General features: G+C 41.1%; 1 long non-coding RNA gene across 1 annotated transcript in view; it reads left to right on the top strand.

Annotated features, from left to right (window-relative positions):
- Positions 1–15,413, top strand: part of LOC116100644 — a 42,869-nt gene that overhangs the window by 893 nt on the left and 26,563 nt on the right. The gene's annotated exons all lie outside the window — the stretch shown is intronic.

The following is a 15,413-nucleotide window of genomic DNA, read 5'->3' as shown; positions in this document are numbered from 1 at the left end:
CTAATATTCTGAGAACTGCCTCTACCATTTTTGGCTTCTGTCATGCTATACATGGGGACTGGCTCTCCCAATGAGGCTCCTTTGAGGAAGAGGAGTTGCTGCTCTCTTCTTCAGGGCCCCACGACCTAACAAAGCTCCTTTGTAGGTTAACCTTGTCTTAGCACCTTTAAGTTGTATTTTTAGTTGTAACAGATTGATCCTGATATGGAAAGACCAGTATTTTAGAACACTCTGGGACACAAATCTATAACTGTTGTGAAACTTGTGAAAAGAGAACAGACTATGCTAAGGAATGGGATGGGCTTGGTTTTAGAGACTTGACTATTTCATCTGAGATGCCTAGCAGGGAAAGCACTGGGTTCTTCTGCCAGAGCCAGAGCCTCTCCCTGGCCTTTGCTTTCTGCAGGTGTTTCCCTACACCTGTCTTCTTGGCTCCTGTCCGTAACTTTCATAAGTAATCCAAACTGTTCCTGGATTCATGAAAACTTTTTCCTAATACAGCTTTAGGTTAGAGTCGAAATGGAAGGGAATTGAGAGGTTATTTAATTCACCCCCGTGGTCTCTGTGTTAAGGAAATCGAACCCAGAGAGATAAAGTGGGTGCTGACTATAGACTGATAGAGATAGAAGCAAGTGGGAGGGGGAGGAGTTGTAAGGTCATTCGTGTAGTGTTCTACGGCTTTGCAGAGTGCTGTCACACAGCTCATGCAAGCCTGTAACATACATGCAGTTTACATATCCATGTTTCAAATGTGAAAACTGGGGCTTAAAGAAGTCAGCTATAAAGGGATAGCATACAACTTTCTCACCAGGAAACAGCCTATGGCAAAGCCTTAGGCTCCTAAGTGCTCATCCGTTATGAAGAGTGAGGTTTGCCGGGTCTGCCAGGCCCGATAAGACATACCTCTTTTAAGGACACATACAAGACGCCCCAATGCTGTGAAAAGCACAGAAGGACTGTGTATCCCACAGTCTTTTAACCCTTCAAAACATGGCTGTGTGGAGACTTTGCGAAGGATCGCCTCTTCTGCAGAGAAACGACATTTTAATCTGTACAAACTGAGCATCTCTGAGATCTGAAAACTGAACAAGTTAAAGTTGGGATTATAGAGACATTTGGAGCTTAACTTAGAAGTGGGAGCACAATGGTGGTGAACCTTTGAGCTTCTCTTTGCCCTCGTTTTTCTTTTGAAGTAGTATGCACTATGGTGACCCTATGTTTTTCAGAGTGACTCTTACTAGCCATTTCTTAGAAATTCTCATTACTTAGAAAAACTTACTATTGAACTATCATGGTAATTTCACGCCAAATGGAGATACCTTGTTCAAACTTAGCAAGTGAACAGGGCCATGCCAATAAGTGGTGCTCAGTGAGCAATGCCACACGATGCAAGGTCACAGCCTGACAAGATACTGTAACTGTCCTGGCAGGAGTTCAAACATTCTAAAGGAGCACGTGTGCCTCTCCCATTAGCTATCAAACTGTTGAAACAACAGTGCCCAAGAAATTTGAATGTTCCCAGAAATTTCATGCTGGGAGAAGGAAAAGGCTGAGGTCCTCGTACCAGCCAGAGGGAGAGCTTGCCTCCAGTTAAGATTTAACAGTTGAAGATGACCTTGCAGGATATAAATTACAATTTGTAACAGTAGGAAAATTACAGTTATGAACTAGTAATGAAATAATTAATTTTATAGTAAGGGGTCACCAAAACATGAGAAACTGAATTGAAGGGTCACATCATGTAGAAGGTTGAAACCACTGTTGTAGAATCTCTGTTGCTTATCCACATAAGACCATGGCTAATTGAGAGCTATGGCCTAGGCATCAAGAAAGAGTATCCTATAGCTTATTGTTAGCCTAGGAGAGGATCAAATTCCAAAATATGAAGTGTGGCCTATAATCTCAGCACTACTAAAACTGAGGCCGGAAGATCGTCATGAGTTTGAGGCCAGCCTAGGGTACATAGCACTTGGCTAGCCTGGGCTACGTAACAAGCTCGGTCAACAAACAGAACGTAAAGTATATTTTCCACTGGGTTTGTGCCACTTTTACAAGAAGAATTGAAATCATCAAATTTAATCAAAAGAATTAAATCATCCAAAGGCAGGGACTGGGACAGGAGAGATAGTTCTGTAAATAAAGGCACTTGCTAGACAGCCTGCTGACCTGAGTCAATCCCTAGAACCTGTATAAAAGTAGACACAAACCAAGAACACCAAGTTATTTTCTGACCTTCACTCATGCACAGTAGCATATGGCTACCCACAATAGTTAATTAATTAAAAGTCAGAGAATACCTATGTCTATTTTCAACTCTGCTTTCAATTTAGTCCTCTTCCTTCTGTGGCCTCTCTAGGCTCTGAGTCTCTTCATTTACAGCTGCAAGTGATACTCACACCAGAGTGGTGCATCGATATTCTTTTCTATAGTCTAGTGACAGTGACTTACCAGAGAGCCATGATGACAATTGTGAAGCACTTGAGGGTCAGGAAAGACCCTCAAGAGGAAAGATACTGTTCCTGCTCTCATAACAGAGAAGCAGAACATGGGTCCCATTGGCTACGTGTGTGCTGACCCAGAACTTGACAGGCCTTTGATTCCCTTTTAACACAAATGCTTCCCATTTCATGATGCATAGATGGTTGTGTATAAAGTGGAGGAGGCACGTGGCACATACCTGCTCCCTGCTTTGTATAAGCAGCACAAGACAAAAAGAAGAATAATGCATAGTCCTTGTTGAGAAGAGGATCAAGGATGACAAGCAGATGTGATACTATTGGAAACGTCTGCCTGTTCATAAGAAGAAGCTGATGTGACATTGCCCTGCAGAAGAACTTTGTTAGGAGAATTATAGGTTCATGGCCATAGCCAGCCATGACAAAGCCCTGAAGCAGGAGAGAACTAGGAGAGTTGGGGCACTGCACAGTGGATGGTGCAGCAAGAGCTTGAAAGAAGAGAGAGCATTCAATTCCATGAATACTAGGAAAAACAGCATCACACAGAGGCAACACAATGGGCTTGAAGGGGAGGGATCTTTCAGTACTGTAAGATGGGAGTTTCTGATGGAAAGGTTTTCAGGGAGTAAGGGATGTTCCACAACGTGTGGCCTAGCCTTGCCTAGCTAACATGCCAAAGAGCTGGGAGGCAGGCGCTAGATAGAACCATAAACTTATTCTACAGTTGTAGAATAAGAGGAGGGATTCTTATCACCTTGGCCTGGAGAGGGCTGGGCTGCAGGAGGGTGTGCCAAAGCTTCTGGGAGATGAAACATGCAGTTGGAATGTCTGTAAAACAGTAGGTACTATCTTCCTATGGTAGCAGATGATGGAAATCGAAGCTCCAGTTGAGGAGCTGAATTCCAGACTGATCTGATTCTAATGTTTTATCCTTTGCACCCTATACCTCACTATCTTCACTTAAAGGGAAAGTTAGTCAGGTGTGGTTGCACACAACTGAAATCCCAGCACCCAGGAGGCAGAGGCAGGAGGAACACTAGCTAGCCAGCAGTACAATCAGGCCTTATCTCACAACACACACACACACACACACACACACACACACACACACACAAACCAGAAATAGGGAAACAAAGACACTGATCCAAGGTATAGTGTCTACTATAGTGTTTCACTGAATACACAAAGCTCAACATAGTCAATGGGCATAGGTCCCTGCACATATGTAGCTTAGTCTTCATGCTGGTTGTCCAACAATTAGAGCAGGAACTGTCCCTGTTGCCTGCCTATAGATCCTGTTCCCATAACTGGGCTTCCTTGTCTGGCCTTAGCGAGAGAGGGTATGTATGCCCTGTCCTGCAGTGACTTGTGCCAGGGTGAGTTGGTACCCAGGGGGCCTCCTCTGTCTCTAGGGGAAGGGAAGGGGGAGATGGGGGAAGGGGCTGTGTGAAGGGAGGGCTTAAAGGAGAGGGAGGCTGTGACTGGGATGTAAAGTGAATAAATAAATAAACTTAAAATAATATAATAATCAGTGGGCAGTGTTAGAAACCTGGTGTCTGGGAAGAGAGAGTAAAAATAGAAAAACAAACCTCAGAGTCCTGAAAGCAAAATGTCACCTACTGTGTGTGGGCTGATTTTGGCTTCAGCATAGAAAGACTTCCCAGGATATTTACAGACCACCTTTACCCCTTATGTCATACAGGCTTCAGTTCTCAAACTTTCCACTTTTTAACAAAGACGGGCTTGGAGAAAGGCAATACAATTTGGAGACGCAGCAGCTAAAAATATTGGTTTCTTTTCAGTGCTAAGGCTCCAACCCACGGTCACATACATGCTAGGTAAGCGGCCTGCCATTTAGTAACATTCTTGGTCCGGTGGGATGATGGGCTAATTGAATTACATGATATTGTTATAGGAATTATTGGGTTAGAGCCTGAGTCTTTATAGCACATTAACAAGCCAGGTTTGGGCCAGCCATCCACAATCAACCAACAGAACAAACAAGTAATAAGAGAAGCAAAATAAAAAGATTCCTTCAGTGTGACCACATCAGGAAGAACAACTCTTCTGCCTTGGCAGCATTAATACACTGTTTAAATTTAAATAGGAAGCCAGAGGTATGCATAACTAAGGTTGGTTTTTGTCATCACCACTGTCTCACCTACATTACACCACAAATTATAATGTATTAAACATCTGATATGCAGGATATCTGATATGAGACCCATGTGAAAGTGTCAATCAACCCCCAAAGGAGTTGAAACCCACAGGCTGAGAACTGCTGCTCTACAACATACTGTGTTGTGGCATTTTTGAATATTCTGTTTCATGCTTTTGCATCCCACTTATCCATAAAACATTTGTTCAATAAGCTAGATGCGTTAGATGCTCTTCCTGTTTGTATTCAGCTTGGGATGGTTGGATTGAGGTGTATCCCTAGTGTGAGTCAGGGAGCGTCCGTGTGGGTGTGCATGCTCTTCATCTTGGACTCTACCTACTGCTTGGATTCTAACAAATCACAGGGCCTTTGAGTCAAAGAGTAAGTACCAGAAAAACCTCTAGCAAGGATAAAGGAAGGAAGGGTCTTGTTGCAGTGGTTGTTTTAGTTTTTTTTTTGTTTTTGATTTTTAAGCAAAGAACTTCTGATTCATGTAGCTATCTCTCCCCTGGTTCAGAAGAAGGCACATAAATTCCTCTATACACTTTTACTGAGATACTTTTTCAAACAAAGGTGCAATATTCCAAGGCTACAGATGAGAAAATGAATACTTGACCTTACCTTAGAGTTTTTTGACCCACAAGATGATTGGGGTCAACGACCCCTGCAAGAACAAGAACACATGAATACACATTGCCCAGGGAAGCTATAGAGGGCCTAATTTAGGCTCTTTCTGAGTTGATACTCTCAAGAAGAGTCATAGCTCTTCCAGGCAATAAAGGACAAGGTATCCTATCCAAGAGAACTGCATATAGGGGCACAAGCCAGAAAATATAGGAACTTAGCAAATAAGCGTGTGGAAGAATTTGAAAGGAGAGATGGGTGGCAGCATCAGGAGAGGCACTGGAAGATAAGCAAAGACAGCATGCTTTGAAGGAGTCTAAGAAGTCTGATAAGACATAAATAAATAATCATAACACTGTAGAAGATGGAATGGTCTTCAAAGGATCAAACGAAGTGCAGGGCAGCTCAGAAAGGGAGCCGTGATTTCCCATTAGGATAAGGACCATGTCAGTGATGACAAGCTAGCTCCAGTTGGTCCTTTTCTAATGGCTGGAGTTCAAGTAGATGTCAAAGACCTGCAATGTAATTACATGCCTGACCATGCTCCCCTTGAGTTATGAACATAACTTATTAAAACTAATGTTCAAATGTTAACATACTATATGTGACACCTAGAGGATATAACATATCCTCTCTGTTCTTCACCATTCTGTCTGCCAGTGCCTAAAATGGTACCTGACATCTAGCTGGTAATGCCTAAGTACTTGTTGAATTAGTCTTTCAAGTGATGCATTTTCACCTCAACAACTACACACTATGGATTTCTTTCTAGAAATGTGTGTTGTTTGTTACACATCTAGAATTCTAACTTGGAAAGTGTGGTAACAGGGCATACAAATGCAACCAAGGAAGGTTGCATGCTAATGTTCAGAAACTGCCTTTCCCTGTGCCAGCTGGAGTATTTGGGCGGAGAGAGGAAAGAAGTGTGGTTTGGTGAGAGTGTGCCATTTCTGGGCGGGTGGCCTCAGCCACTCCCTTTTGCGTGGTTGGCATCCCATGCCATCTTAGACCAGGCCAGCTTTTCTGTCTTGTTCTTTGCCCACTGAAGAGGCTTTGAGAGTTTTGAGTGAAAGCAGAAAGCATTAGCATCTTGGAAAGGATGTAGTTGGAGCACTTGTGGCCTTGCTTGGCACTTTTCAGAGCCCCACTTTTGTAGAGAGTAAAGACTGTTCTGCCTACAAACTTAGCAACTTGCAGCCACTGCTTGGAAGGTAACATTTACACATGCTTGATTACCATGTCCGCAAGAGCCTCAGTGAATACCATTACTAGCCCTGTATGGCATATTTTTTTTTTTAATAATGATTCCTGTTCTGTTCAATTTTAGGTTCAGGTGTGAAAATTTGGGTGTACACAGATTTTATTGGGAACTAAAGAAGAGGCTTATCTTATGTCCTGAGTTTTCTCAATGTATTTTTCTTGCTGCTCCTTGAACAGTTTGAAACCCTTCTATATTTAGAAAACAATAAAGAAAGAGGTCTTTCTTAGTGGATTTACCATCTCCACACTCATGGGATAATTTGATCTTTCCCTTCCATTTCTTTTTTTTTTTAAGATTTATTTATTATTATACATAAGTACACTGTACCTGTTTTCAGACACACCAGAAGAAGGTGTCAGATCTCATTACAGATGGTTGTGAGCCACCATGTGGTGGCTGGGATTTGAACTCCGGACCTTCAGAAGAGCAGTCAATGCTCTTATCCACTGAGCCATCTTGCCAGCCCTCCCTTCCATTTCTTATACCACTCCATTCTTCAATTGACCTAAGATTATTCACACACGTGTCTCTTCTTGTCCCACATAAAGACAAGGCTCTCAGTATGAGTTATTCTACTAGTCCCTAATCTCCCTGACTTCAAGATCCCTTTATCAAGACAGTCTTACACTGCTATATAACTAAACTCCTTAAAATACAATATGGACCATGGCTGAAGCTGTGGATAGCTTGTCACTTGGGAAATAAAATGCAAAACTTGCAGACAGCATTTGGGCATGGAAAATGAGTAGAAAAAAAATTTATAAAATAAATCAACTATATTATATAAAAGTTATTGTCCAGGGGACTGGTGAGATGGCTCAGTGGGTAAAAGCAATGACTGCTCTTCTGAAGGTCCTGAACCTTCAAATCCCAGCAACCATATGGTGGCTCACAACCACCCCTGATGAGATCTGACACACTCTTCTGGTGCATCTGAAGACAGCTACAGTGTACTTATTTATAATAATAAATAAATCTTCGGGCCGGAGCAAGCATGGTTGACCAGAGCAAGCAGAGGTCCTAAAAGTCAATTCCCAACAACCAGATGAAGGCTCACATATTTGTACAGCTACAGTGTGTACTTATAAAAACAAAATAAATAAATAAATCTTTAAAAAATTTTATTGTCCAAAAAATCTACCCCCAAAAGAATAGAACTGGGAGTCTAGCTTAACAGTACAGCAGTTACCTAGTTCTATGAAGGCCTTAGTTCCAGTATGTGCTTGTGTGTGCATATACATGTAAAGAGATTCACAGTATTAAAAAAGGTTGTTAAGTCATTAGGATTCCAAGCAAGTATTCAATGTAGAGTTTGTGAGCACCCTATGGGATATGTACAGTAAAAAAAAAAAAAAGTTCTAAAATGGCAGTAGACAAATTAGGAAAAACATTAAAATCTAAAACAAATTTATAGTAATATACTTTCATTAGATCACCTTGAGGCTTGCTCCAGCTCTGTCTCTGGGACATGACTTGGTCATCGTACCCAGGAACTCCCTGCAGCTATCATTACGTGCACAACATCAAGTCAGTGACGTCAGCCAACATCCCAACAGGCATCACCAGTTGGACTTTGAGAATTATTAACAAAAAAGGAGGGTCAGTGAGAACAAAAAGTGGGGAGGGGCACCTTTTGGTTTAATGGGGGGAGTGGGAGCAGGAAGCTGGGACACACGATCAAGATCCACCATTTCCATATTTGAACGTGTCAAAGTTAGTAAATAAAAGATATTCTATTTTAAAAACTAGGTAGTTGGGGTTGGGTACTTGGTATACAACACTACGTTTAGGTAATTTTCATGCTCATAACATTTCGATTGTTCATGTTATGAATAAAAGCCATTAAACTTTCAGTTTATAAAAGATCAAGTGATCTACATAGAATCTCTCCATAATTCAAATGAAGTGATGGTCAGATGGGAAATTTAAGAGTGAGGCTGTAGTCAGAGGACTGAGAGATGGTGAAGCTTAGAATTGGGGTAAGATTGTTAATTACATTAATTGTTAGTATTTGCTTTATTTTATGTGTATGGGTGTTTTGTCTGTGTATGTATCTGTATACCCTGTGCATGTGTTCAGGGATGCCAGAAAAAAGACACTGGATCCCTGGATCTGGAATCACAGATGATTGTGAGCCACCTTGTAGATGCCAGAAATCAAATACAGATCCTCTGGAAGAGCAACTAGTATGTAGTCCGAACTACTGAGCCATCTCTACAGCTCCATTGGTTCATTTTTTAAGTGGTCATTTGTGAGCATGTTTTTTAGACTCATAGCAGTTCCATAGTGTAATATGAAAACATGTTACTTCAAAGAGAGACAGTGGGAGGAAAAGATTAAGAACAGATACAACTGCAGCCTGTCTGGGGAGTCACAAAGAAAGCCTCTGGCTGAGTGACAGAAGGGAAGTCACTCTCTCTGTTCCGATTTGTCAGATAGAAAGAAAAAAATTAAAACAGCACTTTTGCAGTGGACGAGTTTACAAAATTGTGAGAAGTATGACAAGATTTAAACATGGGGTATTTTGAGACATCTTTTTAGTTTCTTTTTTCTTTGAATTATTTCCCATTGGGAAATTGAGGTTGTTCACTGAAGTGGCACTTCTTGGCACCAAGATAAATAACAAGATTTGTGTTCTGAGTTTAAAAAAAAAAAAAACTGAGAGGCTCTGACAATACCTGACTAACACAGATGTAGAGGCTCACAGTCATCCATTGGACTGAGTACAGGGTCCCCAGTGAAGGAGTTAGAGAAAGGACCAATGGAGCTGAGGGGTTTGCAGCCCCTTAGGACAAACAACAATATGAACTAACCAGTACCCTCAGAGCTCCCAGGGGCTCAACCACTAACCAAGGACTATACATGGTGGGACTGATTGTTTTGGCAGCATATGTATAATAGAGGATTGCAAAGTCGGTCATCAATGGGAGGAGAGGCCCTTGGCCCTGTGAAGGTTCAGTGCCCCAGTGTAGGGGAATGACAGGGCCAATAAGTGGGAGAGGGTAGGGTGGCAAGCATGGAGAGGGGGGAGGCAACAGGGAGTTGTTCTTGTTGTTTTTGTTTGCTTGTTTGTTTGTTTTTTTGGAGGGGAACTGGGAAAGGAAAAATCATATGACATGTAATAAAGAAAATATCTAATAAAAAAAATGAAAAAAGGCCGGGTGGTGGTGGCGCACGCCTTTAATTCCAGCACTTGGGAGGCAGAGGCAGGTGGATTTCTGAGTTTGAGGCCAGCCTGGTCTACAGAGTGAGTTCCAGGACAGCCAAGGCTACACAGAGAAACCCTGTCTTGAAAAAAACAAAACAAAAAACCAAACCAAAACAAAACAAAACTAGAATAGTTAACCTTGTCCAAACCTAGGCTCCTCCACTAGCCAGATGTGGGCTTCCAGTCAAACATCAACCCCTCTAACCATCAGTTCCTTTATTAATTAAAGAGAAAAGATATACTGTCCTAACGTTTTGAGATTGTTATAGGTCTGAGATTGTGCCTGACCCAATGCACAGTCAGCAAGTATTTACCAAAGGTCAAGATAGATTAGTGGGGTTATAATTAATCCCTCATTCTACTTCTCTGTATTTCTCAGATTGTCTACTGTTTTGCTACCATATTGCCTTTTTTAAATCTAGAAACAAACAAATGACCAGAAATGACTGAATGTATTCCTAAAAAGGAAAGAGAATTCTCACTTTCTGTGTTTGCTCTCCCCTCCTTTGCCTCTTCTGTGTCTCTGCTCTTATATTATAAAGCATGACTCTTTTCTGCTCAGCAGCATTCAGAAGACAATGTAAGATGGCAATTACTCACCATGCTCAAGTAGGCTGCTACAGAGGTCAGCTCTACCCAAGGCCTGCAGCCCTTCAATCAGCCTGAGCTGAGAGTAAGAGCTCAGAGCCCACTGGGATCTCTGTTTTATAGCTCATCGATTTCTGGCCTGCTATTCTCTCACTCAGCCGCTCAGCTGGATGCTCCTAGCTAACCCTGGTCCTCAGAGGACTCAACATCCCCCTTCTTTTAGTTCTTTTTATTCAGCACCAAGGACTGGAGGCTGACACAGGAGTAGAGCCTGCAGTTGGTCTTTGGAAACCAGAGAGAGTGTGGGCGAGTTACATGAAATGAAGTGAAGCTCTGGCAGGAAACTAGCTTCTAATCTTGAAGCTTTCCCTGGTCCTTTCCTTTTGCTTCATAATATTATGTTTGTGGGTTCCTGATCCCCTCTTTGCCTTTCTTGAGTTGCCTTAGCAACTAAGAGAAAACAACGTAGACATGAAGATTTAGAGCTGAGTTACTCCAGCACTAGGAAGCACACACTGGCACATTTGAAGCTACCTAACTCACCTACTGTCCTTAGCAGTTATTTGTGCTCAGCGGTGTGAAGATGGAGGGTGCACCAAAAGGCCAGGGGTTTTCTGAGTGTGTGAGCTTTCAGACTGCAGACAATGTTCACTAGCTTCCTCCAGAGTCACTCTTCTGGCCTAGTTCCCATCTCACTGAAGATGGCTGCCTCTAACCAGCTTCTGATGTCAGAAATCTGGAGTTCTCCCTAAGGACCTTTCCTCTTTCACATTCCCAGCCAGCTACACAGGCTATCTCTCTCTTTCTTCTTCCTCCTCCGTCTCCTCCTCCTTCTCTTTTTCCTCTTCCTCTTCCTCCTCCTTTGAAATAGTTTTTAAGGCATTCCCTTCTTTCTATTTCCAATGCTGCCAACTAGTTCAATCTGCAATCTTTGATCATTTGGTTGGTGTGTGGGTGGGTGGGTGGGTGTGTGTTCAAATATATGTTCACAAGTGTGTGAGAGTATACATGTACATGTATGCAAGTATACATGGAGGCCAAACACCAATGTCAGGTATCTCCCTTAATTGAACTCTATCTTAATTTGTTTTGTTTTTGAGATAGAATTTATCCCAGTCTGGCCTTGGACTTATGATGGTCCTGACAAAACCTCTTGAGTGCTGGGACTGAAGGTGTATGTCACATCTTTAGCTTCAGCTATATTCTCAAATCTATAATTGATATCATCTATAAGTCATTATTTTAATGTCAAATGACAGTTCCCAATGACAGCCAGAAAGAATAAGGGGCATGGGAAGGCCGCACAGATAGTCTGCTCTTTGGGCTTATACAAGACAAAGACAGTTCCTCCTGGGCTGGATGAGCACAGGATATACAAAGATGCTGGTTTCTCTCATCATTCTCTGAACATCTCTGCTGAATCGCCCTCTCCTCCTTTAGCCACATGACAATAGAGCTATACTCCCCCTGCAACACATACTCTATAGAAGGAAGAAAAGAACCTTCACACTAGCCAGGTTACTGCCCTGATTCTCTCATACTAAATCCCATGTGACTGTAGAGACACTCTTTCTACCTTTGCAGCATAATTTTTTTTTAAGTTTTATTGCATTATGATGAGAAAAGTTATATGATTTTCATTTATCTGAATTTGTTAACATTTAAAAACATTTTAAGTAAACAGAATTAAATCACATTCATGTTTCCCTTTTGTACCCCAACTCCTCCCAAAGACCCCCCTTCAATACCTACAATATCTCTTTTTGTCATATTCTTTAAAATTTATAAAATATTATAACAATAAAAATGAGTATTATAAAAGTTGTTTGATAGAAAACAAAAATCAATTTAACAGTCTTATGTAGATGCTTGTCTACAGCAATACTGAAAATACATATGTTTTTTCTCAATATAAATTTTAAATAACTCCAAACATATTAACTATATATTTCAAAATAATACATCACTACTAATATTTTCTTAAATGAAAATAAATATATAAAGTGTCTTTGTTTGTTTGTTTGTTTTATATTTAGCAGAGCTTAAAATCTTGGCTCTTACTGTGGCAACTTGATACAAGAGTTACAAACGTCAAGAAAAGCATTCAGTCTCACTCTTTGTTGTTCTCTTACAAGCCCCATCCCAATTTAATTGTCTATATTTCTTTTGGGTATTTAAATACTTTTAAAATATGTAAGCAGTTCTGAAAACGATAGTATAGTGTAGAAGCATGAAATAAACAATACTACTAATAGAGAGGCTGAGATAGGAGAAGCAAGATCTCAAGGCCACTATGTTGTACATAGCAAAACACTGTCATGAACAAACAAGCTGAAAGTGTATATGGATTGTATAATACTGGACCTATTTCCCCAATTACCAAATTAGAGAGACCATTGGATGACAGTCAATGAATTTCTAATTCCTTATATTTTTGGATTTCAATCGATTAGAATATGTTGGTAATATTAATTTTCATATTAAGGTATTAAGAAAAAATAATTGTTACTTCCTGTTATTTTTGTTATAAGTGGTGGGATTAGGTTTGTGTGGATTTGTTGAAAGATTAATTTCTTGCTTCTTCTAGGGTATAGTTTTGCTCCTTATGTTGATGTTTTCCATCTATTATCCTTTGTAGGGCTGGATTTGTGGAAAGGTATTGTGTAAATTTTATTTTGTCATGGAATATATTGCTTTCTCCATCTATGGTAATTGAGAGTTTTGCTGGGTATAGTAGCCTGGGCTGGCATTTGTGTTCTTATAGGGTCTGTATGACATCTGCCCAGGATCTTCTAGCTTTCATAGTCTCTGGTGAGAAGTCTGGTGTAATTCTGATAGGCCTGCCTTTATATGTTACTTGACCTTTTTCCCTTACTGCTTTTGAAATTCTTTCTTTGTTTAGTGCATTTGTTGTTTTTATTATTATGTGACAGGAGGAATTTCTTTTCTGGTCCACTCTATTTGGAGTTCTGTAGGCTTCTTGTGTGTTCATGGGCATCTCTTTCTTTAGGTTAGGGAAGTTTTCTTCTAGAATTTTGTTGAAGGTATTTACTGGCCCATTACCTTGGGAGTCTTCATTCTCTTCTATACCTATTATCCTTAGATTTGGTCTTCTCATTGCATCCTGGATTTCCTGGATGTTTTGGGTTAGGAGCTTTTTGCTTTTTGCATTTTCTTTGACTGTTGTGTCAATGTTTTCTAAGGTGTCTTCTGCCCCTGAGATTCTCTCTTCTATCTCTTGTATTCTGTTGGTGATGCTTTCTTTCCTAGGTTTTGTATCTCCAGGGTTGTCTCTCTTTCTGATTTCTTTATTGTTTCTATTTCCACTTTTAGATCCTGGATGGTTTTGCTAATTTCCTTCACCTGTTTGATTGTGTTTTCCTGTAGTTCTTTAAGGCATTTTTGTGTTTCCTCTGGAAGGGCTTCTAACTGTTTACCTGTGTTCTCCTGTATTTCTTTGAGGGTGCTATTTATGTCTTTCTTAAAGTCCTGTATCATCATCATGAGAAGTGATTTTATACCTGAATCTTGCTTTTCCAGCGTGAGGGTGTGTCCAGGACTTGCTATGGTGGGAGTATTGGGTTCTGATGATGCCAAGTAACCTTGGTTTGTGTTGCTTATATTCTTACACTTGCCCCACATCATCTGGTTATCTCTAGTGCTACCTGTCCTTGCTAAATATGACTGGAGCCTGTCCTTCCTGTGATCCTGGTTGTGTCAGAACTCCTCAGAGTCAAGCTGTCTCTGTGATCCTATGATACTGGGATCCTGTGACCCTGGGCTTGTTAGAGTACCTGGGAGTAGAGCTTCCTCTGGGTGTTTTGGGACTGGTTGAGGAGCTTGCGCACAAGGTCTGCTCAAGGCACCAGCCCAGATAGACTGGAGGAACCTGAGGCACTGGGCTGGCGGAATTTCTGTGTGCCTGGTCTTGCTGGTCCCAGTTACTCCTGGTGTTGGGACAGATGTTGTATCCTCCTCACCTCTGATCCTGGGTGTGTTAGAGTGCTTGGGAGTGGAGCTTCCTCTGGGTGTTGTGGGACCAGAAGGAACCTGAGCCACTGGGCTGGCAGAGTTCCTGTGTCCCTAGTCCCACTGGTCCCAGTTACTCCCAGTGTTGGGACAGATGTTATGTCCTCCTTACCTCTGATCCTGGGCATGTTATGCAGCATACTTTTGTATAGCTTTGAAACAAGGAGACCAACTTTATTATGCACAAAACTGGAGTTATTTATATTGATCTTTCAGGATGATTGTATTAAGAGGGATAATGAATGTTGTTAAACATCTCAACAAGCATTGACTGAATACCCATCATGTCTTGGGCACTGTTCTGGATTTCTGGTGGAACACAACCCTGAAAAAGAGATCTCTAACTTTATGGAGCACATAGCCTATAACTTAAATATAAGCAACATTCTGAGGACTGTACAGTTTGAACAGAAGCCAAGGTGTGCCCTAGAGTCAAGTCTCTGTGACTTACACTAGAAATTCAAAAGTGCTACCCACTAATATAGTTGTTAGACAGAGACAAATGAAACAATAGGAATGACACTGAAGCCTTTAGGTGTTATAATTTTCTTATGAGAATAATACTTTCAGAAAAAGAAAGGCTATATTGGTATTTCTGGGGTATAATAGCCATTACATCAACCATGGTTTCAAGTTGTCTTGGAAACCCTTTCTTTCTCATAAATCAAGTTTCTGGGTAATTGAGTTAGCTTCCATAGTATGATTGATTGCTCAAATCTGTATCACTTTTCTTGACTTTCTTAAGCAGAGTGTGAGATTCTAGTGCAGAGCAGCAGCTTCATTGAGGAAAAGATGCAGTAGCATTTATGGGAATAGTGCCAAGCTCTCTTCTCTTGTCTGTCTGCTAGAGCCATTATTTCAAGTTGACTTCAGCCATCATCTTGCTCAGGATGCTGTGGAAACAGAATCAGCATGTAACATCAAGGATGCTTTCAGCTTTTCCAAGAGCTGGGTCTTGGCTTCTTTATCATCTCACATCATAGCTCTCTGTCTCTCTGTCTCTCTGTCTCTCTGTCTCTGTTTCTCTGTCTCTCTGTCTCTCTCTGTCTCTCTCTCTCTGTCTCTCTCTCTGTCTCTCTCTCTCTCTCT

Source organism: Mastomys coucha, unplaced genomic scaffold (assembly GCF_008632895.1).
Source record: "Mastomys coucha isolate ucsf_1 unplaced genomic scaffold, UCSF_Mcou_1 pScaffold21, whole genome shotgun sequence".
Taxonomy (NCBI): domain Eukaryota; kingdom Metazoa; phylum Chordata; class Mammalia; order Rodentia; family Muridae; genus Mastomys; species Mastomys coucha.
Note: the sequence above shows the minus strand (reverse complement) of the source record. Positions and strands in the feature narration are given on the sequence as shown.